We start from the raw sequence: 26,754 nt of genomic DNA, 5'->3' as shown, positions 1-26,754 counted from the left end.
TCTAGTCTTTCTGAAAAGGGAACAAAGAAGAACATAAAAGAAGTTCAGGGCGGCTGTTTAGTCTATCCCTGCCAGAACCCCATAGCAAGTACCATGTACCCATATCAGATATGAAGAACCCTGATCTTTACTGAACGCTGTTCTATATGTTTAACATTATGGATGATTTATGTTTAAGCATTTTAACAGACAGGTCTTTTAGACCTCTTTTTTTTTTTTTTTTTCCAATCTACCATTAGTAGAAACAACTTTTACCTCCATTTTTCCACTTGAGACGATTGTTAGTTCATACAGACTACAGAAGTTCATTACATGCAATTCACTGCTAGCTACCCTAGGGGAGACCAAAAAGTACAAACATAGTCCCTGCAACCACCAGCTTCCAGGAGTTTACAATTGAGTAGGATCATGCAAAATTTCATAGCCTCTGACTTACACTTTTTTTTTTCAGTTTATTTATTTTGAGAGAGAATGAGGATGCAGCGAAGGGGCAGAGGGAGGAGGAGAGAATCCCAAGCAGGTTCCACGCTGTTATCTCGAGCCCGACATGGGGCTTGAACCGTAAGAACCAAACTCAAGAGTCAGAAACTTAACCGACTAAGACACCCAGGTGCCCCTGAGTTACACTTTTACAATTAAATTCTGACCATTTTTTATGTCCACTTTAATTGCATTTATGTCCTATGTCTATTTACTAACAGACATCAAACACAAAGTTCATTTATAAGGTGCCAGAAAAAGGGATTAAGGCATCATGAAGAGCTAATCCAATTGATGGTTGTAAAAAGAAGACAAGAGGAAAATGTGAGATTATCAAACTCTATGAGCTGAAACCCCTCCAAGGTCCAGCTCATTCGTCAGACTTAAAATATTTTTGTTTTGATTAAACACTGAAGCTTTATATCCCTTCGAGAGAATAAATCATATCTTGGGGCTGTCTGTATCTCTGGTTCAATTTGCATAGAGCAATCTTGTAAAAACGGCTGGATCAGAGCAATAAGACTACTGAGTTACAAGTTTTATCAAATTAGTTACCAGGCTAAATTAACTGATCTGAATTTCCGGGCTTTCCCCTCTATTTAACTGGAACAATGTATCTGCCTTGAAAACCTTGCAAGGCTAGTTACCAAAATGAAATAGTGTAAATGAAAGTACTCTATAAACTGTTCTATAAATGTAAGGCAATATTATTACTGAGTTTCTTTTTTCAAACCTTTCATATAAAATCCAAAGCTAGCTATTACCAGGTCAACATCTCACTCCAATCACTTCAACTTCCTTATAGCACATTAACTGGTGACATGAATAATTTGCAAGTATTACTTCACAATTATGGCATATTATACCTCTAACTCTACCAGACATGACTTTCAGCCTGTGAGAATCTCAATAAAAATCTATACCTGCTTTATTGTGCTAAAGACTAAACACCAAATCAGGAAAGAAAAATAGGTCTTAAAATGCTCCTTTAGTCTCTTTTTAGGCTAGGATTGGAACTCATTCTAACAGTGAATGACCCAACCATCACCAAAATATTCATGCTGCTTTTTGAAAAATCTCAGCAGAGGTCATCTGACTATCCAGTTGGGGGCAAAATGTCTTAACCTTTCATTACACCATTTACAAAGATCGATTCCTGATGGACTACAACTCTAAATGTGAAAGATAAGACAATAAAGCTCAGAGAAAAACATAAAATATCTTTGCGACTTCAGAGTATTTGAAGTGTTTGTATCCTCTTATATAGGACATAAAAAACTCTAACCACAAAAGAAAAAACTGATAAATTTTATTACAATAAGAATTTATGTTCATCAAGAGACACCATTAATAGAGCAAATGACAACCCACAAAAGAAGAAGATATAGCAATAATATACCTGAAAAATGACTCATAAAGATTTTACATAGAGAATTTTTGTGAATCAGTAAGAAAAATATAGACCACACAACAGAGATGTGAACAAAGACTTGAACATGTGTGACTTTACAAGAGGCTATCCAAATGGCAAATAAATGTGAAAAGATATCCAACTTTACTAGTCATCAGGGAAATGCAAATTATATGATTCTACACACATCAGAGCATCTAAAGTGAAGATGTACAATACCAAGTATTGATGAAGATATGCACACAGCAATGTATGGAACACACAATCTTTTGGAAAACTGATTACTTGTTAAAACTGAATGTAGGCATATCTATGACTAGCAATTCCAATTCAAAATAAATGCTTACATATGTTCACCAAAAGACAGGTAACTAAAATGTCCACAGCTTCCAGATTTGTAATAGCTAAAAACTGGAAGCAAACCAAACATCAATGAACAATGCAATGGATAAATAAATAAGCTGGAGTATGCTCACACATAGAATACTACACAGCAATAAGAGTGAATATATAAAATTACCTGTGACAATATGGATGAATCTCACAAATAAAATGTCAAGCAAAAGAAGTCAGTTTTTATATATTTAAAAATAAAACAAAACAGTAACAGACAAAACTAATCTTTTCCGTTAGAAGTCAGAATAGTGTGGGGCACCTAGATGGCTCAGTCAATTTAAGTGGCCAACTTTGGCTCGGGTCATGATCTCATGGTTCACAAGTTGAGCGCTGCGTCTGGCTCTGTGCTGACAGCTCAGAGCCTGGAGCTGCTTCAGATTCTGTGTCTCCCTCTCTCTCTGCCCCTCCCTCACTCCCCCCAGTCTTGTCTCTGTCTCTGTCTCTCTAAAAAATAAACACTGAAAAAAAATTTTTTTTTAATTTTTTTTTTAACGTTTATTTATTTTTGAGACAGAGAGAGACAGAGCATGAACGGGGGAGGGTCAGAGAGAGAGAGGGAGACACAGAATCTGAAGCAGGCTCCAGGCTCTGAGCTGTCAGCACAGAGCCCGATGCAGGGCTCGAACTCACGAACCGCGAGATCATGACCTGAGCCGAAGGTGGACACTTAACTGACTGAGTCACCCAGGCGCCCCTGAAAAAAATTTTTGATAAAAAAAAGGGATGCCTGGGTGGCTCAGTCAGTTAAGTGTCTGACTTCAGCTCAGGTCATGATCTCACAGTTCATGAGTTCGAGCTCCACGTCAGGCTCTGTGCTGACAGCTCGGAGCCTGGAGCCTGCTTCAGGTTCAGTGTCTCCCTCTTTCTGCCCCTCCTCCACTTGTTCTCTCTCTCTCTCTCTCTAAAAAATAAATAAACATTAGAAGTCAGGATAGTGGTTACCACTGCAGGGGGTGGAGGTGACAGAAAGAGAACATACAGGAGGTTTTTAGAGTGCTGGCAAGGTTCTATATCTTGATCAAATATGCACTTCTCCTTATGTATTTATACTTCAATAAAAAGTAATGAAGCAGTACTTTTTCTTGCTATTTTGCATTGAGGTTCTGACTTTTCACATTAAAAATCTGCTGCTCTTGAATAAATGCCAAAATACACTGTAAGGAACAGCCAAACTGATCTTAAGCTAATAGCAGATTAACTTTTAGCAAACTCAGAGATTCACAGAATTAGAGATCTAGTATTAACAGTCTAGGTTAGGGAATTTTCCCTTTTCTGATATGAAAAAATTAAAAAGATGATAGAAAACAATGATTTTCTGGGGAGTCTGGGGGCTCAGTCGATTAAGTGTCTGACTCTTGATTTCAGCTGAAGTCATGATTCGTGTATACACGGTTTGTGTAATAGAGCTCCATGTTCTGCACTGATAGGGCGGAGCCTGCTTAGGATTCTCTCTCTCCCTCTCTCTCTGCCCCTCCCCTGTGTGCACTATTGCTCACTCTCTCAAAATAAATAAATAAACATTAAAAGAAAGAAAAAAATGATTTTCTTAACGCTCTCCTTATCGTTGTTCTTATTATGAGCTAAACAAAGAGCAAAATGTACTGCATACATTATTTCATCTCATTCTCCTAACTCCATGAAATAACTATCATCTTCACAATTGTACAGTTAAGGAAAATTAGGCTGAGTATGCTGTCCAAAGGGAAATATCACAAACATGGTAGAGCCAGGACCTGGATCCTGGCGTGTCTGACTCTCAAGCTGATGCTCTTAACCACTGTTTTATCCCTGCCTTGTTGTCATATTGGGGGCTTTACAGCATGGGGTGATGATAATCTTCTTTATCTTTTGTCTAATCACTTTAGAAGGCTATATATGAGCAGACCATCCTCCCACACCCCACCGCCTCCCTTCCCCATTTTTTAAATAAAGATTCATAGAGGAACTGGACTGTTAAGGAGTAAAAGCTGGGTGTTAAGATAGAAAGCCCATGCCACCAGAAGATGTACAATAAAAAGGTTTGACAGCTTTTTAAAAAGTTTTTTAATTCCTAAGTTTACATGTAAGGTTATATTAGTTTCAGGTGTACAATATAGTGATTCAACATTTCCATACATCACCCAATGCTCATCACAAGTGCACTCCTCAATCTCCATCACCTATTTAACCCATCCCCCTTCCAACCTCCCCTCTGGTAGTCATCAGTTTATTCTCTATAGTTAAGAGTCTCTTTCTTGGTTTGTTTCTCTCTCTCTCTTTTGTTCCTTTGCTTTTTTGTTTTGTTTCTTAAATTCCATATATGAGTGAAATCATAGGAGATTTGTCTTTCTCTAACTTATTTCGCTTAGCATTATACTAACTCCATCCATGTCATTGCACATGGCAAGATTTTATTCTTTTTATGGCTGAGTAATATTCCACTGTATATATATACCACATCTTCTTTATCCATTCATCAGTTGATGGGCATTTGGGCTCTTTCCATAATTTGGCTATTGTTGATAATGCTGCTATAAATATCAGATGCATGTATCCCTTTGAATTAGTGTTTTTTTTAATTTTTTGGGTAAATGCTCGGTAGTGCAATTGCTGGATCATAGGGTAGCTCTACTTTTAACTTTTAACTGTTTTCTACAGTGGCTGTGCCAGTTTGTATTTCCACCAACAGTGCAAAAGTGTTCCTTTTTCTCCACATCTCTACCAATACCTGTTGTTTCTTGTGTTTCTTATTTTGACCATTCTAACAGGTGTGGGGTGATACCTTATTGTAGTTTTGATTTGCATTTCTCTGGTAAGTGATAATGAGCATCTCTGCATGTGTCTGTTGGCCATCTCTTTATCCTCTTTATAGAAATGTCTTCTTTGTAGAAATGTTTGTTCGTGTCTTCTGCCCATTTTTTTAATTGAATTATTTATTCTTTTGGTGTTGAGTTGTATACATTCTTTATATATTTTGGATACTAACCTTTTATCAGGTATGTCATTTGCAAATATGTTCTCCCATTCATAATTTGCCTTTTAGCTTTGTCGATTGTTTCCTGCTCCATGCAGAAGCTTTGTATTTTGATGTAGTCCCAATAGTTCAAATTTGTTTTTGTCTTCCTTCCTCAGGGGGCCAATCTAGAAAAAGTTGCTATGGCCAACATCAGAGAAATGACTGCCTGTGCCCTCTTCTAGGAGTTTTATGGCTTTAGCTCTCACATTTAGGTCTTTCATCCATTTTGAACTTATTTTTGTGTATAGGTTTAAAAAAAGTGGTCCAACATGCACCCCCATGTTTATAGCAGCACTATCAACAATAGCCAAAGTATGGAAAGAGCCCAAATGTCCATCGACGATGAATGCATAAAGAAGATGTGGTGTATATATATACAATGGAGTATTACTCGGCAATCGAAAAGAATGAAATCTTGCCATTTGCAACTACGTGGATGGAACTGGAGGGTATTATGCTAAGTGAAATTAGTCAAAGAAAGACAAAAATCATATGACTTCACTCATATGAAGACTTTAAGAGACAAAACAGATGAACATAAGGGAAGGGAAACAAAAATAATATAAAAACAGGCAGGGGGACAAAACAGAAGAGACTCATAAATATGGAGAACAAACTGAGGGTTACTGGAGGGGTTGTGGGAGGGGGAATAGGTTAAATGGTTAAGGGGCACTAAGGAATCTACTCCTGAAATCATTGTTGCACCATATGCTAACTAATTTGGATGCAAATTTTAAAAATTAAAAAATAAAACAAGTTAAAAAGAAAGGGGTCCAGTTTCATTCTTTTGCATGTTGCTGTCCAGTTTTCCCAGCACCAGTTGTTGAAGAGACACTTTTTCCCACTGGCTATTCTTCCCTGTTGTGTCGAATATTAATTGACCTTATAATTGTGGGTTTATTTCTGGGTTTTCTCTTCTGCTCCATTGATATACATGTCTATTTTTGTACCAGTACCAGAGAATGTTATTATTTTCAAAAGTTATGCTGACAAGTATTGATTATTTAATATGAATGCTAGTAAAGCTTTAATAAAGTTTAGGTTGGCAGAAGAAACACAATTGACCAGGCTATTGATCTTTTACTTAGCTTCTGATCTTTAATCAGGTACTTCTCTCTGTTCAGAAAAGTATTACTTAGCAGATGCCTTCCCAAGTTGCAGATATGGTACCTAAGAGGAAATAAGCACTTTCACTCATTCTTCTTTGGAAAACCCTAAACTTAAAAAGTAACTGTCAGTTTGCATCAAAGGTCCATTTCAGGGTTAAAAATCACACCTTGACCTGAGGGTAGTTCCATCATCTTTAATTTATAACGAATTTCAAAGTTTACTTTCAAACCAGTCAACATGAAGCTAATTTAAAACTTAAATGCCATTCTTTATAATAGAAGTAAAAGCATACTTGCTAGTATTATAGAACTTTATCTTAAGGAGTATGTTAGAGTTTTTCACACGGAGTCATAATCTTTTTTTTTTTTAATGTTTATTTATATTTGAGAGAGAGAGAGAGAGAGACAGAACATGAACAGGGGAGGGGCAGAGAGAGAGGGAAACACAGAATCCAAAGCAGCCTCCAGGCTCTGAGCTGTCAGGACAGAGCCCAACACAGGGCTTGAACTCAAGGACCGTGAGATCATGACCTGAGCTAAAGTCAGCCACCCAACTGACTGAGCTACCCAGGCACCCCTACAGAGAGTCATAATCCTAAATCATGAACCAGGGCAACTCCCACTTTAACCTCTCCCAACACCTAGAGATGAAGCAGCCTCCTAATGATGCTATAATCCTCACCACTTCTCTATGGAGGCAACTTGACATGCGAATCTAAGCTATACCCACCCCCTTAGATGAAGGGCATCCCTTCATGTCCCTAGACATACACTTACTACTTGCCTCTTGAAAGTGTTTATAGATACAGGAAGACAAAAATCACATGCAGCTCTCCTTAGTAAATACAGATAGTATTGATTTATATCTACATCATGTATATTTTGTCTAGGCTCTTTCCTCAAGTAAAAATGTAAATTGTTTTCTTATTCAAAGTTATACAAAAATATTAGGGGAATCTTTTCACATTAGGTAACATAAGTATGCCATTTTTTTAAATTGAAAGTGAAAAACAAAATTTGTGTGACTTTGTAGCTTGTTAAAGCATTTGTTTATTATCACACAAAATAATGACATTTTCTATATTCAGTATGACATGACAGCATTTTAAAATAACTGGTATATGAATGCTGAGAAATATTTATATGATAGATATATTAACATCTCTCAATAAGAAAAAAATACATTGATTTCTCCAAGACAGTCATAAACATATGCCACAAGAAATAGTTTGAAAGGAGAAACTGACAATGTCACTGGTCTGATTTCAAAAAGTTCTTGAAATAGGCAAGTGCAAAATAAATGGCCATAATGTGTTTTAAAAAGTCATTCATAAGTTTATAATTTGGGATATCATAACATTTTATGAGGAAGCTAAAGCATTCCTCTTTTATTACTGAAAATACCGTTATAAGAGAGGCAAGAAAAAACTCTCTTATCAACGATCATTATCATCTCACCGGTAAATGAAGAAAGTAAGGCCAAGAAAAAGGAGCTTGATACAAGGCAAATCACATGCCTGAAATCTCATGATAAAGCATATTACTCATCTTAATATCACATAACATTAGAAATCTTTCTACTTTTCTTTAAGTTCAAAACCACTTCAATAAAAATGCTTGCTATATAAGCATTTATAACCCCAAACTATCATTTGATATGGTTAATTTCTATCATCTTTGGGGAGGGAAATCTACATAACATAATGACTTTTAAATTTATTTGGTAGATCTAGCTATGGGCCACTTTTATATTGATCTGACTTAATGGGATCTATTTTAGGTTAACTAATCCTCAGAGATACAAATTCCTTAATAAAGCAGTCAGAAGTATTTTTAAATATTAACCAAACATTCATAAATCATGTCAAGTAATGCATTAGCAAGACCAAAATACCTCACTTTCTGCTTCTATTTGCAGCTTTCGAAGCATACCTCTCTGCTTTCCCACCTTCCCAAATGCCCTCTTGTACTCCATGATACCCCTTTCCTTCATATTCCACTCTTCTATCAACTAGAAAAATGATCACATGTAATTTACATATATCAAGTGACTGAAGTTAATTTACACTATAACACTGGCTAATCCCAAAGTACTGTTATAACCCCCTACTTAAGACTGGGACATCACCAAGCATAAAGATTTTCTTTTTCAGGGATAGAAAAAGGAAGTCTGAAATCATGCATTATCTAAAGGTCAACCTTATGTAGACCTATTAGGGTAATTGCTGGGGGTGGAGGGGAATATCCCTTGTTACTCTGCCCTCCCTAACATAGACTGCTAAAAACCCAACCATCCTCTGCCTCCCTTTCCTTTTCTTTGCTTGCCTGTTTAGAACACAGCAGCTGAACACACTTATACTGACTTAAAACATAGGCATTAAAGGCCAATGACAGCATCTAAACACAGTACCACACTTCTTCCTCCCAGGTTAACATTCAGCGACCTCTGGCAATTAAGAATTTGATTTCTTTTAAAATACACTTTTGTGGGGTGCCTGAGTGGCGTGGTGATTAAGCGTCCAACTGTTGATCTCAGCTCAGGTCTTGATTTTGGTGTTGTGAGTTCAAGTCCTGTGCTGGGCTCTGTGCTGGATGTGGCCCCACTTAAAGTAACAAAATAATAAATAGATAGATAGATAGATTAATTTAAAAAGTACACTTTCAGAATGTAGCCCCTTCATCAATGGGGGTAATGTGTCACTGAAATCTCGCTTTTTTATTTGCAGACCCCCAAGAAAATTTTGAAAGCTATACATCCCTTGGCACATCCTTAAATTGATACTTAAAATCTTTCACCGTAAGTTTAAGTAGTTGCAAAGGAGTAACTTCTAACATATTGTAAATATTGTAAATATTAAAAGTTTATTTATATATTTTTGAGGTGGGGTAGACAGAGAGGGAGAGAGAATCCCAAGCAGGTTCTGGGCTATCAGCACAGAGCCCAACACAGGGCTGAACTCAGAAACCGTGAAATAATGACTTGAGCCAAAGTCAAGAGTTGTACACTTAACAAACTGAGCCACCCAAATGCCCCTCACACAAATTATTTCTAACGTATTTTATGTTTGAAAGTTTTTTACTGGACAGTGTTATATTTTTCCTCAACAAAAATCTGCCTATGAATTAAAAATAAACTTCTCTTTATTTTCTGTAATAAAAGACTTCAAGTATTAAAACAATTTCTTCTGGCTTGAGTTTTCTTTACAATTATTATTACTAACCAATCAATTAAAATATAAATATACTGCAAATTTTTATTTTAAAGATTCTTAAACATAATAACACTTTGTTAAAGAGATGGGTGTGAGGGGAAGTCAGGTGGTCGCTGGCACCACACCCACCACAGTATGTCACCAGAAGGAAAATGGCAGATCTGGAGAAGCAGTTGTCTAATGAGGAGAAGGTATGTACAGCAGCAAAATTCATTATTCATGCCCCTCCTGGAGAATTTAATGAGGTGTTTAATGATGTTCAGTTACTGCCTAACAGTGATAATTTTTTCAGGGAAGGGACAACTCATGCATTTGCACAGTCTATAACTTGGACCAGTTTACTCCAGTAAAAATTGAAGGTTATGAAGATCAGGAATTGATAACAGACATGGCAACTTGGGAAATGGAAAGTTTTTGGATCCCGAAACCAGAATCTGTTTCAAATTTGATCACTTAAGAAAGGAAACAACCGATCCAAGACCATATGAAGCAGAAAATGCAGTTGAGTCATAGAGAACTTCAGTAGAAACTGCTCTTCGAGTTTATATGAAAGAACATTATCCAAATGGGGTCTGCACTGTATATGGTAAAAAACAACAACAACAACAACAACAAAACTAGATGGATAGCAAATCATTATTGCATGAATAGAAAGCCATCAGTTCCAAGCAAAAAGTTTTGGAATGGTCATTGGAGGTCAGATTGGAAATTTACCATCACTCCTTCAACCACTCAAGTGGTTGGCATCTTGAAAACTCAGGTTCATTATTATGAAGATGGTAATGTTCAGTTAGTGAGTCATAAATATATACAAGATTCCCTAACGGTGCCTAATGAAGTGCAAATAGCAAAAGAATTGATAAAAACTGTAGAAGCTGCAGAAAATGAATACCAGACTGCCATCAGTGAGAATTATCAGACAGTACTTTCAAACTTTACATAGTCAGTTGCCAGTTACATGCACTGAGATTGACTGGAACAAGACCTTAGCTACAGGATTGGCAAAAAGATGCAGAACGCATAAGATGAACATTGCATGATTGGATCACTTTAGTGTCTTTGAGTTTTAAAAAAATCATTGCAGGGGTGCCTGGGTGGCTCAGACGGTTGGGCATCTGTCTCCAGTTCAGGTCATGATCTCACAGTTTGAGAGTTTGAGCCCCGCATCAGGCTCTGTGGTGACAGCTCGGAGCCTGGAGCCTGCTTCAATCCCTGTGTCTCCTTCTCTCTCTGCCCCTCCGCAAGTTGTACTCTGTCTCTCTATGTCTCTCAAAAAAAAAATTTTTTTTTAAATCATTGCAAAAGTATTCAGAACTGTCAAGCTACCCGATCAAATAGGCTGCTGCCATTTAAAATCGCTGTAATTAGTTTGGTTAGAGCACAGAGCTTACCTAATCAACCATTATTTTTCATTTCTTTTGTTTAAAGAGGATTGAAAATCAGTTTAGTTTAAGTGTTTTTTACTTTCTGTTATATTTCTTACAATTATGAGATGCTTCCTCTAGATTCATGTTAAAGGTTTTTGAAGTGTTTCAAAAATATTTTACTTATCATAACCCTAAAATTGTTGTCTTTTGGTTTATGAAGTGAATAACTTTTGATATTTGCCCAGTTCTTTTTAATGGGGTCAACATGGACATTCTAGTTTAATGTGGTTGATGGATTTAACCATATAGACTGCTAAAGAAATTATCTACCTTTTCCCCTTCACTTCCTCCATTTATGTAAGATTGAGATTAGAGGGAAAGCATTTTCTTTTTTTTTTTTTCTTGAGGGAAAGCATTTTCTACATCAATTATGTTTGAACCTTTCAAGAAGGTCATTTAGCTAGCTTAGTGTTTAACTAAACTTTGTTTTTTATTTTTTTTAAGTTTATTTTTTTATTTTGAGAGAGAGAGAGGGAGAGAATGCATGTGCACAAACTGTGAGAGGCAGAAAGAAAAGGAAACGGAGAATCCCAAGCAGGCTCCCTGTTGTCAGCACAGAGCCCTACAGTCACAGAGCTTGATGCCACATACCTTCAGATCACGACCTAAGCCAATATCAAGAGTCAGACGCTTAACCAACTGAGCCATCCAGGTGCCCGTAAGTAAACTTTTTAAAAACAAGGCCAATGTCTAATGATTTTTTGAGATTCTGAAATTAAATGAGAATAGTTACTTCAGGGGGGCCTGGGTGGCTCAGTCAGTTAAGCGTTGGACTCTTGGTTTTGGCTCAGGTCATGATCTCACGGTTCATGTGTTTGAGCCCCGCATCAGGCTCTGTGCTGATAGCGTGGAGCCTGCTTGGGATTCTCTCTCTCCCTTTCTCTTCATCCCTCCCCTGCTCTCTCTTTCAAGATAAATAAATAAAATTTAAAAAATTTTTAAAAAGAGAATACTTATTTCAGAAATGCATTTAATGCTTTTTTTCTTGTGGCAGTTACACAAATTAGCTTGAATTCCATATGTCCCTGAGTTATTTTTACCATAAAGCCATAAATGTATTATAACAAGGGAAATCATAATATATATAATCCTGAACTCATAAAAAAATAAATGAATAAGAGGCGCCTGGGTAGCTCAGTTGGTTGAGCGTCTGGCTTAGGCTCAGGTCATGATCTTGTGGTCAGCGGGGTTTGAGCCCTGCATCAGGCTCTGTGCGTCAAGCTTGGAGCCTGGAGCCTGCTTCAGATTCTGTGTCTCCCTCTCTCCCTCTCAAAAATAAACATTAAGAAAATTTTTAAAAATAAATGAATAAAATAAAAAATAAAAAAAAGATATGGGTGAGATTTTTCTTCTTCAATTCATTCACGTTTCCATGTAGTGACTATTATTTTATTGCCAGGATAAAATAGGGCTCAGCACCAATTCTATCCCTACTTTAGTTTTCATAATGTTAAATGGTGAGGAACCTGCTTCACATAAATGAGGGAGGAGAATGGACGTCTTGTTAGAGCAATTATTTCTCAATGCTTCAAACTTTTTTGAACAATGTAAAAAAAATATAACAGTAACCTACTATCAAAAATATACTTAATAGTCTATTAGTTAATTAGCAAACCAATTAGGCTCTCTCTCAGTTTTGTGAGAACAAAAAAATTGGAAATTATTTGAATTGCAAAAGAAACTATTATCCATCGTTACTTGAGACAGTGTTACTTAATCATCCACTATCTTCCCACAGATACCAGTATTCTCCATTGCCCTTTGGTGTCCTGGTGTTTTTACATCCGGGGACCTTTGTGAGATATGAACTAGAGCAATATGCCTTTCTTTTGTAATCATGTGAGAAGGGCAACAGTGAAAGAGAAGTGGGAGAACAGACCCCACACCTCCATCATAAGCACATTCCTCGGGAAGAATAATGTTAGGAAAAGTATGTGGGGAATGTAAAGACCTACAAATGGCTCCCTTAAACCAGGCCCCACACTCCTTGAAAAGCTATCCCATTTAAAGATTTATCCCATTTAAAGACAAAAGTGAAGGGCTCCTGGGTGGCTGACTTCAGCTTAGGTCATGATCTCGCAGTCCGTGAGTTCGAGCCCCACGTCAGGCTTTGTGCTGACAGCTCAGAGCCTGGAGGCTGCTTCGGATTCTGTGTCTCCCTCTCTCTCTGTTCCTCCCCCACTCACACTCTGTCTCTCTCTCAAAAATAAATAAACATTAAAAAAAAATTTTTTTAAAAGATAAAAGTGAATGTGCATCTGCAGCCCACAGTACCAGCACAGGGACTCCATGGAAGTGAGCAGTACATGATTTTTGATGAGAGAAAACTGCAAGAGCAAAATGATAAGCACCAAAAATAGCAACACGATATATTAAAGGAAGAACCCCACCTAAAAGCTAAGAATCAGACTGAAGCAAATTAAGTTGTTGCTTAAACCATAAAAATTAAAGCCTTTAAATTTACCAAACCATTCTGCTATTACAGAATAAAAAGGCTTGTTTATCCCTTCTTCTCTGTCCTAGGGGAATAAATTATCTCGAGTCTTTTACTTCACCAAAGTGCTATTTAAAAGCTGATGAAATGTTTAAGCAATTGATTACATTAATAAAAAAGTCTTTACAGGACAGAGGTACGATCAAAACCAAAGGGTAGGTAACACTGATTAAGAGGAAAGGATATGCTCTCTGACAGTAATGCCAAGGTCACAGTTTTTGCCTGCCTGTCTCCTGCTCTTTAGTTAGATCTCAGATTATTATCCCTTCCACAAGAAGGTTCTCCAACCAGCTGGCCAAATAGATGTCCTGATACTCATTATCACATAACCTATTTCAATTATTGCATTGTACACATAGCTGCCCAATGTTTTTGTTGCTTATTTTTTAAAATGCATTTATTATTTATTCATCAGTGCCAAAACAACTCCAAAAACTCCCAAAAGCAACATGTGAATTCTATGAGAGCAGAGATCTATCATGTCACTACTGCAAGTTCAGTGCTTACCTGGTACCGAGCACATAATAACCTTGCTGATGATAGCCTATAGAAATCAGGCACAATGGGAATGCAAGCTGGTGCAGCTACTCTGGAACACAGTATGGAGGTTCCTCAAAAAACTAAAAATAGAACTACCCTACGACCCAGCAATTGCACTACTAGGCATTTATCCACGGGATACAGGTGTGTCGTTTCGAAAGGACACATGCACCGCCATGTTTACAGCAGCAATATCAACAGTAGCCAAAGTATGGAAAGAGCCCAAATGTCCATCGATGGATGAATGGATGAAGAAGATGTGGTGTGTGTGTATGTATACATACACACACACACATACACACACAATGTAGTATTACTCAGCAATCAAAAAGAATGAAATCTTGCCATTTGCAACTATGTGGATGAATTGGAGGGTATTATGCTAAGTGAAATCAGTCAGTCAAAGAAAGACAAAAATCATATGACTCATATGAGGACTTTAATAGACAAAACAGATGAACTAAGGGAAGGGAAACAAAAATAATATAAAAACAGGCAGGGGGACAAAACAGGAGAGACTCATAAATATGGAGAACAAACTGAGGGTTACTGGAGGGGTTGTGGGAGGGAGGATGAGCTAAATGGGTAAGGGGCACTAAGGAATCTACTCCTGAAATCATTGTTGCACTATATGCTAACTAATTGGGATGTAAAATTTAAAAAACAAAAAGTAAAATTAAAAAAAAGAGAAAGAAATCAGACACAAAATTGATGATAATTCTAAGACTCTAATCTTTGGGTAGTTTTTTCTCTTTTTTACTAAAGTAAACTGTTGATATTATATAAGATTTTCTGAAAAATTGTGTCATTGTATCTTTATTCCTCTGAAGTTATTTACCTTAATTCTCTTGTCTTTATTGAAATAATTTATAAATTATGTAATGCTTAAATAGACATTGCAGCCATTAAGACAAACAGGTTAGGTAAATATTCATAAGACAGATAGTTTAAAATTCACATCGGGGAGTGGGGTGGGAGGGAGGGGAAAGTGTGTGATGGGCATTGAGGAGGGCACCTGTTGGGATGAGCAATGGGTGTTGTATGGAAACAAATTTGACAATAAATTTCAAAAAATAAATAAATGAAAATTTAAAAAAAGGAAAATAAATAAAATAAAATAAAATTCACATCTGGATTTTCAGTTCAAGATGGTAGATTAAGGATGTGTGTTTACTACTTACAGCTTACAAAACCACACTCAAATAAGGGAGAACAAAACGAAAGAAAAGTTAAGGGGTTCACCAGTGGATGAAATATACAACAAAATTTCTAGAATTCAAAAAGCAGATGGAATTGTGTTGATGCATGAGACAGCCAGAGAAAACCATAGCCCACAAGGCAACCTAAGAAGAGCTGGAAGCCAAAATGCTTGTTGGAATGCTAGGAGGAATCTAGAGAGCCAATCTGCCCTGGAACACCTGATGGCTCTGGGCTCTAGGCCAGCAGGTACAAGGGAGGAGAGAAGGGAGAAGTGGGGCTAAAGACAGTGGGAATAATTGAAGGTCTGTACTTGGAACTGTGCTGGTTGGCATCCGCATCTACTTCCCCCACCCCCACACAGATCACAGGCATCCTGGCATTAATCCTCAGTTGAAAAGCCAGATACTTGAAAGAACAAATGACCTGGGGAAAGTAAAGGCATCTAGGGGGAGTGTGCCCACAGTAGAGCACTCCTCCAGCACAAGGTCAGGGTCTGAGCACAGGCCTAGAGCAAGCAGGCCAGTCAAGGCATCTTGCCCTACACTGAGGGCTCAGTCAGCCATCCACACAGGTGATAGGTCTAAGGGGAAAAGAGACCAACTTTTTTTTTTTTTTTTAATTTTTTTTTCAACGTTTTTTATTTATTTTTGGACAGAGAGAGACAGAGCATGAACGGGGGAGGGGCAGAGAGAGAGGGAGACACAGAATCGGAAACAGGCTCCAGGCTCCGAGCCATCAGCCCAGAGCCTGACGCGGGGCTCGAACTCACGGACCGCGAGATCGTGACCTGGCTGAAGTCGGACGCTTAACCGACTGCGCCACCCAGGCGCCCCGAGACCAACTTTTAAAATGGCATAGAAGGGGTGCCTGGGTCGCTCAGTTGGTTGAGCATCCGACTTTGGCTCAGGTCATGATCTCACAGTTTGTGGGTTTGAGACCCACATCAGGCTCCGTACTGACAGCCTGGAGCTCAGAGCCTGGAGCCTGCTTTGGATTCTGTGTCTCCTTCTCTCTCTGCCCCTTCTCTGCTCATGCTTGGTCTCTCTCTGTCTCTCAAAAATAAATGTTAAAAAAAATTTTTTAAATAAAAAAATGGAAAATAAAATGGCACAGAAAATAGAGGTGCCTGGGTGGCTCAGTTGGTTAAGCCTCTGACTTCAGTTCAGGTCATGATCTCGCAGTTTGTGAGTTCAAGTCCTGAGATGGGCTCTGTGCTGACAGCTCAGAGCCTGGAGCCTGAAGCCTGCTTCAGATTCTGTATCTCCATCTCACTCTCTGCCCCTCCCCCACTTGTGCTCTGTCTCTGTCTCTCTCTCAAAAATAAACATTAAAAAAAAATAATAAAATGGCACAGAAAATCCATTTCAGTTCCTCAGTCCTTCTTTCTTAAAATATGAATAGACAACCAAGGATTACCAGGCACATGGGGAAATCCAGCAGCATGAGAAAGAACTGAGAAAAACACATAAAGAATAGGAAACCACAAAAAAGGAACAAATAACTTGGAAGAACTCTTTTGAATTTAGTTTAAAATTCTTAGAATTTTTTTTATTTTTTTACTGTTTATTTATTTTTGAGAGAGAGAGAGAGAGAGCAAGGAAGGGGCAGAGAGAGAGAGAGACAGAGAATCCGAAGCAGGCTCTGCCCTGACAGGCTGAGAGCAGCAAGCCCGACGTGGGGTTTGAACTCATGAACCACGAGTTTCACAACCTGAACTGAAGTCAGACGCTCGACTGACTGAGCTACCCAGGCACCCCTAAAATTCTTAGTATTTAAAGAGTGATTAGAAAATGAAAGCAAAGGGGCGCCTGGGTGGCGCAGTCGGTTAAGCGTCCGACTTCAGCCAGGTCACGATCTCGCGGTCCGTGAGTTCGAGCCCCGCGTCAGGCTCTGGGCTGATGGCTCAGAGCCTGGAGCCTGTTTCCGCTTCTGTGTCTCCCTCTCTCTCTGCCCCTTCCCCGTTCATGCTCTGTCTCTCTCTGTCCCAAAAATAAATAAAAAACGTTGAAAAAATATTTAAAAAAAAAGAAAATGAAAGCAAATCAACAGATGATCTAGAAAGCAAAATTGAGAAACACAGAATGAGAGTATATGGATAAAAATATGGAAATAATAGAGAAACTATAAGAGACATAAACAGTCAATCTAAGAGGTACAACATTTGACTAATAAGAGCCCCAAAAAGAGGGAACAGAAAAAAGAGAGGGGAAAACTATTTAACAAATAATAGAATTCCCCCAGAGCTGAAGAAAGACCCAAGTCTTAAGACTGGAAGGGCTCAGTAAGTACTCAATACAACTAACTGATAAAAGACCTACATCTATACATTTCCTCATGGAATTTCAAAACAAGTATAAAAAAGAGACCCTGAACAAGGAACAAAGGTCACCCAGAAAGGATCGATAAACAAACTGGCTTCTTGTCAGCAACAGAGGATGTTAGAAAACAATGGAACCACATCTTCACATTTTCTAAAGGAAATTATTTTCACCCTGAATTCTACACCCAGCCCAACTACGAACAAGTTCTAAGATACAATATATACAGTTTTAGACATGACTCAGAAAGTTTATTTCCCACATATCCTTTCTAAAGAACTTATTTCAGGACACACTCCAGTAAAATGACGGCAAAATCAGGACAGTAAAAGTGGATCCTGTGGAAGACAGGATCCTGAGAAAAGTGATTCCAACCCAGGAGAAGAGTGGAGGGAGATCCTTGTAACACAGCTGTCTGGTAACCTAGAAAAGCAGTTGGTTACAAAGGGGGATGCCGCAGAATAGAAAACATAACTGAATGTATATAGGAAGTGAGGCTATGACAAAGGCATATTATTATACCAAAAAAAAAAAAAAATAGAAGAAGAAAGGCAACTAGAAACTTCCTGGAAAAAAAAAAGAGGCACAAAGAAGCTACATTCCAAATATGAAGCAAGCTTACATTTACCCCAGTTGATAAGGATTAACGGAGTATGAGAAAAGAGGATCTGGTTGTTATTGATCATAGAATCTTGAGAGTCCAGAGTTCATTACTCTGGGCTTTGAGAGAAGAAAATGTAATCCTAGCACGCAAATTGGCTCTACACTAAATATTTATAGAATCATATTTTACGGAATACTAAAAATAGAGATGCTCTTCATCTTAGGCCAGAACTAACTTTGATACATTTGGTGTCAAGACAAATTTCAGGATCCTAAAAGAAATCCTGGTCAAAAGTGTTTCACTCTTATTTTCTGTGTACATGGCACGAGATGATAAGCAATTCCTATTTGCGGTACTCTCCCTAAAGGTGACAGTTGTTCATTACTCAAACGGTCCAGCACTCCAGAACTAGCTCAGTTCACTTGGATTTGCAGGCAGATGTCAGAAGAAATGTCTGCTCCCCACAGCTGAGCAGACAGTCATCCAGAAAAATAAGGTATATTGACTATTCAGGGAAGAAACTGTGCCCCATAGTAATCACAAATCATAACTCTGTTACTTTAATACAGATCTCAAAGGATAGGCTTTTGAATTATTCTTTAATAGGAAAATTAAAAAGCAAGCATGGAGCACCTAGCTGGCTCAGTCGGTTAAGCATTCAACTCTTGAATTTGGCTCAGGTCATGATCTCATGGTTCATGTCTGTCAGCACAGAGCCTGCTTGGGATTCTCTCTCTTCCTCTCCCTCTGCCCCTCCCCTGCTTGCATGCTCTCTCTCTTTCTCTCCCTCACTCTCTCTCTCTCAAATAAATAAACTTAAAAAAAAAGCAAACAAGTATGATTTCTAAGCAAAAAGAAAGTTTTTATTTATAGGGAATGAGCAAACATCACATGTTCTCTTCCCCACTGGCAGAAATATGGTTTAGCTTTTGGAAAAGGGCAAATCCTTGCAGTAATTTGCTTAATAACAAGAAGGATTTGTCCTTGTCTGTTAATCCTACTGCCTTCCTGACAAGGAGAAAGTAACTTCATGCTGCAGTCAGTGGGTCTCAGGTTCATAAGGGAGATTTTCCTTTATAGGAATAATTAGCAGGTCATAACAGTATGATACTATTTATAGTTTTCATCTTTTAGATTCAACTTATGTGGAGCTTTGGTTGTCCTTGGTAATAGGACAAAATATATAACTTATCAACTTTGACAATATGAAAGTGTCACTGACAGAAAGTGAGAAAAACAGATGGAAAAAGAAGCACATGTTCTAATGCCCCTTTTTGAAAATGGGGGAGTCAACAAAGATTGTCAAAAGTGGACAAAATGAGAATCACTGTCAGTGTCTAAAGTTACTAAGTTAAGTGCAGAGGAAGTAAAATTAATAATACGACTGCTGTATCAAGCACTGGAAGAGAGAATGGGAGGACTATAGTATAAGAGGGCTGAACACTCATTTTTTTAAATTTTTTTTTTAACGTTTATTTATTTTTGAGACAGAGAGAGACAGAGCATGAACGGGGGAGGGGCAGAGAGAGAGGGAGACACAGAATCGGAAACAGGCTCCAGGCTCTGAACCATCAGCCCAGAGCCTGACGCGGGGCTCAAACTCACGGACCACAAGATCGTGACCTGAGCTGAAGTCAGATGCTTAACCGACTGAGCCACCCAGGCGCCCCTGAACACTCATTTTTTAAAGTGGAAAGTCAATAGATATTATCTGAAATTGATTAAAAAACATAAAATTCTGTTATTTGGAGGAAATAATCTTTTTGACTGTACAACTCTCAGGAAAATATCTCAAAGCACAAATCTCTAACATTTGTATATTTACTTCTAAATATTCTATATAAACTTATGACTATATTAATCTATTACATACCTGTTATAACTTACACAAAAATAGATGTTAAAAGTATATCAGAGGGGTGCCCGGGTGGCTCAGTTGGTTGAACGTCCGACTTCAGCTCAGGTCACGATCTCACAGTTCGTGAGTTTGAGCCCCGTGTCGGGCTCTGTGCTGACAGTTCAGAGCCTGGAGCCTGCTTCAGATTCTGTGTCTCCCTCTCTCTCTGCCCCATCCCCACTCATGCTCTGTCTTAAAAATAAATAACACATTAAAAAAAATTTTTTTACAAAAGTGTATCAGAATAATTTTGAATAGATTTTTTTATCTGGAGGGAATGCTTACTGTAGTAATAAACCAGAAACAGAAAATAATTAGCTATTCTGACAAAAATAAATATTTTAAGATATAAAAAAGTATATGAGAATAAAGCACCTCCTAGGATGTATACAGTTCCTTTCAAACACAGAGCTCTAGAAGTTAGAGGTATAGTTACCAGGAAAGCCAAAAAGATAAGTGGTTCAAAGAGGCTACCTTTCAGGACTAAAGCTGGGGATAAGGAGAAGTAGAAGGGGAGAACAATAATTTGCATCATAAGCTCACCTATATTATTTTACTTATTATATACATGTTTTCTTTTGTACAAAAAATTAATCTAATCAGTCCCATAAACTATCTCTGCTAGTGTTTATGCTGATTCATTCAACAAATATTTACTGAGCATCTAGTCTTGGCTAAGCACAGAGGATAGAGGAGGGCAACGGACATCTTAGCTCTCAAGGAAATCGAGCCTGGGACCAAAGAAAGCTGTAAAAACTGCTGGTGACAAGTATCATTGTATGTGCTGGATATCATGCACACACAGTCTGGAGCACAAAAGAGGCACACTAATACTGTGTGGGGTGTTAGGAAGGATTGCTAAGAGGTCACTTCCTCTTCGAGTCAAAACCTGAAGGGCAAGTAGAAAACTAAGAATAAACCAGGTAGACAGGAATGCAGGGAAATGGGGAAGGGTATCCTAGGGCAAAGCAGAAAAGGGAGGGCAGACAGGCTGACACATGAGCATGGTGTGTTGGTAAACTGCAAGATTTTCGGGATTGCTAGAGTTTTAAACGCTGCATAAGGTGGTAGTGGCAGGAATGAAATGGCAAGACAGGAAGGGACCAGACATGGAGGGCCATGCTCAGAACTCTGCATAGTCTCCTGAAGGCAGTAGAACGTTATTAAAGGATTTCATCAAAAGGGAGGGAGACTAGATCAGATTTGCATTTGGGGGAAGATGACTCTGGAAGCAATGTGGAAGATGGAGCTAAAAGGGTATAAATGAGGCCGGAAGGCCATTCTGGAGGCTATTATAGTGGGCCTAACGACACATAAGGAGAGAATCATGGTACCAGCAGGAGACAGATGGCCAATAGATACGTGAAAAAGTACTTACCATTACTAATCGCTGGGGAAATGCTCTTTAGTAACTGGAGAGTATCACTAACTGAAAGGGAAAGAAGCAAGTTTTGAGGGGGGTGGAGTTTAGGTTAGGACATGTTAAATACGAAGTGCCATCTAAAGGTAGATATCAAATAAGCAAATCTAAAGTTCTGGGGGAGAGGTTTGGACTGGTGATATAGAGTTGAGACCCATTAATATTTGGGTTGTAGTGGAAGTTACGTGAAGAGCTACAATTACCAACAGAGCTTGTACAAAATGAGAAGTAGAAGAAGGCTGGAATCTTGGGGAAAGTGGGGGAGCAAAGGACTAAAGTAACTGAAAGGAAAGGGCAGGAGTATCCACAAAGAATGAAGGAAGGTCAGAGCAATAAGGAGATGGTAAATGAGCCAAGAAGAGCAGCTGAAAAGACAGATCTTGGCATCCTGACTGAATAGGGAAAGGAGGAAAGCCAGAGCGGGGTGGATGGACTGGAAGACATGGGTGTGCAAAGGCCTCAGTTGTGATGATAACACGAGGGTGATGGTGAAAGTAAAGAATAGGAATGCAAGAAAGAAGAAGTGTGTGCTTAGTGTGGGCTACAGGAGCTCAGTATCTTAGAGTGGTTACAGAATATTTTTGAACACATGGAAAAACATGTACATTGTATCATTTTGCACAACCTGAGTATATGCTCAGGGAAAAGGAGAAGATCAGGGTAATAAATAGGCTCTGCATTCACTGGGGACAAATTTAGTTTTACTGGATCAGGTGTGACTAAAAATGTTGTCAGCTGATACAGTAAAACAAAACCAAGTGTTATCTTCTTTAAGGGGTTAAGAACAACTTTAATTATAGTAATAAAGAGAAATAAGTTACTTTTTTATTTTTGAGAGAGAGGGAGAGAGCACAAGCGAGCAGGGTGGTGGGGGGGAGAGGGAGAAAGAGAATGTTAAGCAGGCTCCACGCCCCGTGCAGAGCCTACACAACACAGGGCTGGATGATCATGAAATCATGACCTGAGCCAAAAGCAAGAGTCTGATGCTTAACTGACTGAGCTACTCAGGCACCCCATAAGTTACATTTTTTTTTCTAGGAACAAACTCAAGGGACCCATAAGTTACATTTTAAAGAATGTTTTCCTAGGGTTCATAAAGTGAAATTTTGTACTCTTACTTTAGTTTGTATAATAGTACAAAAGATTTAAGAATAGTATCTACTGTAAAAACAAATATTTTCACACAGCAGCTATTTGTGTCTTCCTTCCTTTAATAAACATCCACGATTCTTCCCATAGTAGTTGTTGGAACAATAAATACAATTCTCTTGGGGTGTGTGCTGACTCAGTCAGAAGAGCATGTGCACAACTCTTGATCTCAGGGTCATGAGTTCAAGTTCCATGTTGGGTGTAGAGATTACTAAAAAAAATAAACTTAAAACAATACAACTCTTATAAAATCTATTCTATGACAACATCTTCAAACCTAATAGCAATGGGAAAGACATGAATAAAATATTGTAGGAAATGACTGGTTTTTTTAATTGTCAGAATTCAGTTGTATTCTTTTTGTGGTAGGCAGAATTCTAAAGATGTCTCCCAAGATTCCCACCCCCTTGGTTATTGAATCAAACACTAATCTATGTATGAAGAGACTTGGCAGTTGGAATTAAGGTTACTAATCAGCTGACTTTAAAGCAGAGATATTCTCGGTTAACTGGGTGTACCCAATGTGACCCCTTAACAGCAGAAGAGAAAGGCAGAAGAGCCAGAGCAATGAGGCAGAGAGGAAATCAGAGAGATATGAAGCATGCAAAGGCTCTACCACTCTCATGGGCTTTCTATATGGAGAAAGGAAGCCATGAACCAAAGAGTGTAGGTGGCCTCTAGAAGTTGAGAACAACCCCAGCCAACAGCCAGAAAGGAAATGGACACCTCAGCCCAAGTATGGAACTGAATTCTAACAACAACCTAAAAGAGTCCAGTACTCCAGAAAGAAAGTCAACCCTAATGACACCTTGATTTCAACCTTTGAAACCTGGAGCAGTGAATGAGCAGGCCAAACTGTACTCAAACTTCTAACCTACAGAACTGTGACATAAGGGTACAAACAAATGGGTGTTGTATTAAGCTGCTCAATTTGTGGTAATTTATTCCAGGAACACTGGAAGACTAACACACTTTCTTTAATTGCTGACTTCAAATGTGCTCTATCAAATCTCATTTTCCTGACCTTTCATGTAACTTTGGACAGAGTTCACACATTTCCAATAATACTCAGTTATTATGAAATCCAGTTTAATTAATTTTCCCCCAACCTTTTATTTTGAAAATCCTTAAATCTACAGAAACTTTAAAAGAATAGTGCAAAAAATACCCTTATACCTATATTCATCAATCGCTAACATTGTCCTACATTTGCTTTCTTTGTCATTCTCCCTAAACATACATAAATATCTCTACCTCTCCTGCTTTCTTTTTCTCTGTATCAGTGGTCCTCAACTAGGAACAATTTTGCCTCTCAGAGGACATCTAGCAATGTTTGGAGACATTTTGACTGTCATTACTGGGGGGTGGGGGGGAGGATGCTACTGGTATCTAAAGGGTAGAGGCCAGGGATGCTGCTAAATATCCTACAAAACAAAGCCCCACACCACAAGGAATTATCCAGCCCTAAATGTCAATAGTGCCAAGGTTAAGAAACACTGCTCCTTATATATGTATATACAAATGTATTTTCCTGAACTATTTGAAAGTAAATTATAGGCATTATGACATTTTTTATGCTAAATACTTCAGTTTACACCTTCTAAAAATAAAGACACTCTCTTATATAATACAATTTAACAATGATAACAATTATACAATAATACCATCCAATGTATAGTTCATTTTCAATTTCCCCATTATCTCAAAAAAATCCTTTAGCACATTTTATTCAAAATCCTAGACCCAGGGTGCCTGGGTGGTTCAGTCAGTTAAGCATCCAACTTCAGCTCAGGTCATAATCTCAGAGTCCGTGAGCTCAAGTCCCACATCAGGCTCTTAGCTGACAGCTCAGAGCCTAGAGCCTGCTTCAGATTCTGTGTCTCCCTCTCTCTACCCCTCCCCTGCTCACACTCTGTCTCTCTCTCTCTCTGTCTCTCTCTCTCTCTCTCTCTCAAAAAATAAATAAACATTAAAAAAAAAAAAAACACCACCAAAATCCTAGATCCAGTCAATGGTACAGAGGTTGGCATATTGGTCAATATTTCAAATTTAAAATAAATAAGAAGCTCTAATTTCAAGCAACTGGGGGCAGGCAGTAAAACTTATGGTCCCAGCTCTAGGATCTATCAGTCTGTGATTCTGATACCCTGTATGTCTGAAATGGATGTAGTAATTAATTCAGAAGGTTGTTAGCATGTTATAAATCTCTCTTGCAAGAATATCCTCGGACATGATTACTCAGTTCTTAGGACAGAAAGGAAACTCTATTTATAATAATCCATAACCCTGTTGAAAAAAACATCAATCTGAAACAATAAATCGAAAAGGAACTTTTTCCAAACAAGATATAAAAATGGCCAAAAAGCACATGAAAAGATACTCAACATAACTTATCATCAGGGAATTGCAAATCAAAACCACAATGAGATATCACCTCACATCCGTTAGAATGGCCACTATCAAAAAAACAAAACAAAAACAGAAAATAACAAGTGCTGACAAGGATGTGGAAAACCTGTGCATTGTTGGTGGGAATTTAAATGGTATAGCCACAATAAAAACCAGTATGGAGTTTCCTTAAAAAATTAAAAATAGAATTACCCTATGATTTAGCAATCTCGCTTCTGGGTATACATAATTGCAAGCAGGATCGCAAAGAATTATTATAATTTCCATGTTCACTGCAGCATTAATCACAATAGCCAAGATGTGGGAGCAACCTAAATGTCCAGTGACTAATGAATGGATAAAGAAAGTGTGGTATGCACATATGGTAGAAAATTATCCAGCCTTTAAAAAGAAGGAAATCTTGTCATAAACTACAAGATGGATCAATCTTGAGAACATTATGCTAAGTGAAATAAGCCAGTCATAAAACACGGACTGCATGATTCTACTTACATGGGGTATCTAAAGAAGTCAAACTCACAGAAACAAAAGCAGAATGTGGTTACCAAGCTGGTAGGGAGGGGGAAATGGGGAGATGTTTAATTACAGAGTTTCAGTTTTGCAAGATAAAAAGTTCCAGAGAGCTGTTTCTAACATTGTGCATATATTAACATTATTGTACCATACACATAAAGGTGGTAAGATAGTGGGGTGCCCAGGTGGCTCAGTTGGTTAAGCGTCTGACTCTTGATTTTCAGCTCAGGCCATGATCTCACCACTCATGAGATTATGCCTCACACTGGGCTCAGTGCTGACAGTGCAGAGCCTGCTTGGGGTTCTCTCTCTCTCTCTCTCTCTCTCTCTCTCTCTCTCTCTCTCTGCCCCTCCCTCATTCTCTCGCTCTCTCTCTTTCAAAATAAATAAACATTTAAAAAATGGTAAGATGGTGAATTTCATATTATGTGTTTGCGGCCACAATAGAAAACAAAAGAAAAATAACCACAACACCATGATAACATCTAAAAAAATTATTTCATTAAATACCCAGTCAACTCACCCAACCACAAAAAGAACTACTTATTTCTGGCACACCTCGATGGTTCAGTCAGTTGAGCGTCCAACTTCAGTTCAGGTCAGGATCTTGCAGTTCATGGGTTTGAGCCCCATGCCAGGCTCTGTGCTGACAGCTCGGAGCCTGGAGCTTGCCTCGGATTCTATGTCTCCCTCTGTCTCTGCCCTTCCCCTGCTCTCTCTCTCTCTCAAAAATAAATAAACACTTTTAAAAATGTAAAAAAAAAAAAAACTCTTTAAAAAAAAAGAACTATTTATTTCTAAAGAAAAATTGATCCACTAATATTTTGGGTTTTTTTCTTCAAATATGTTCACTTGACAATATCATAGTTTTTCTAAATTCATATACTTTGTAGATTAAGATTTTTAAGGGAAAATTAGTCAAAAATATTTGAATGTCTAGAAATATGTTAAGAATGTGAGACATTTAGCTTTTCAACCAAATGATATAAAAGATGATATTTAACGGAATGGTATAGCATTGTTTTTAGAAGCAACTTTAAGAAATGAAAGCATTAAAATGTACCTAACTGGGGGCGCCTGGGTGGCGCAGTCGGTTGAGCGTCCGACTTCAGCCAGGTCACGATCTCGCGGTCCGTGAGTTCGAGCCCCGCGTCGGGCTCTGGGCTGATGGCTCGGAGCC

General features: G+C 38.2%; 1 protein-coding gene and 1 pseudogene across 1 annotated transcript in view; one reads left to right on the top strand and one right to left on the bottom strand.

Annotated features, from left to right (window-relative positions):
* The window catches only part of DIPK1A (divergent protein kinase domain 1A), a 102,192-nt gene that overhangs the window by 68,984 nt on the left and 6,454 nt on the right, over positions 1–26,754 (bottom strand). The gene's annotated exons all lie outside the window — the stretch shown is intronic.
* On the top strand, positions 9,735–10,627 carry LOC131504369 (F-actin-capping protein subunit alpha-2-like; annotated as a pseudogene).

This window comes from Neofelis nebulosa, chromosome 2 (assembly GCF_028018385.1).
Source record: "Neofelis nebulosa isolate mNeoNeb1 chromosome 2, mNeoNeb1.pri, whole genome shotgun sequence".
NCBI lineage: Eukaryota > Metazoa > Chordata > Mammalia > Carnivora > Felidae > Neofelis > Neofelis nebulosa.
Note: the sequence above shows the minus strand (reverse complement) of the source record. Positions and strands in the feature narration are given on the sequence as shown.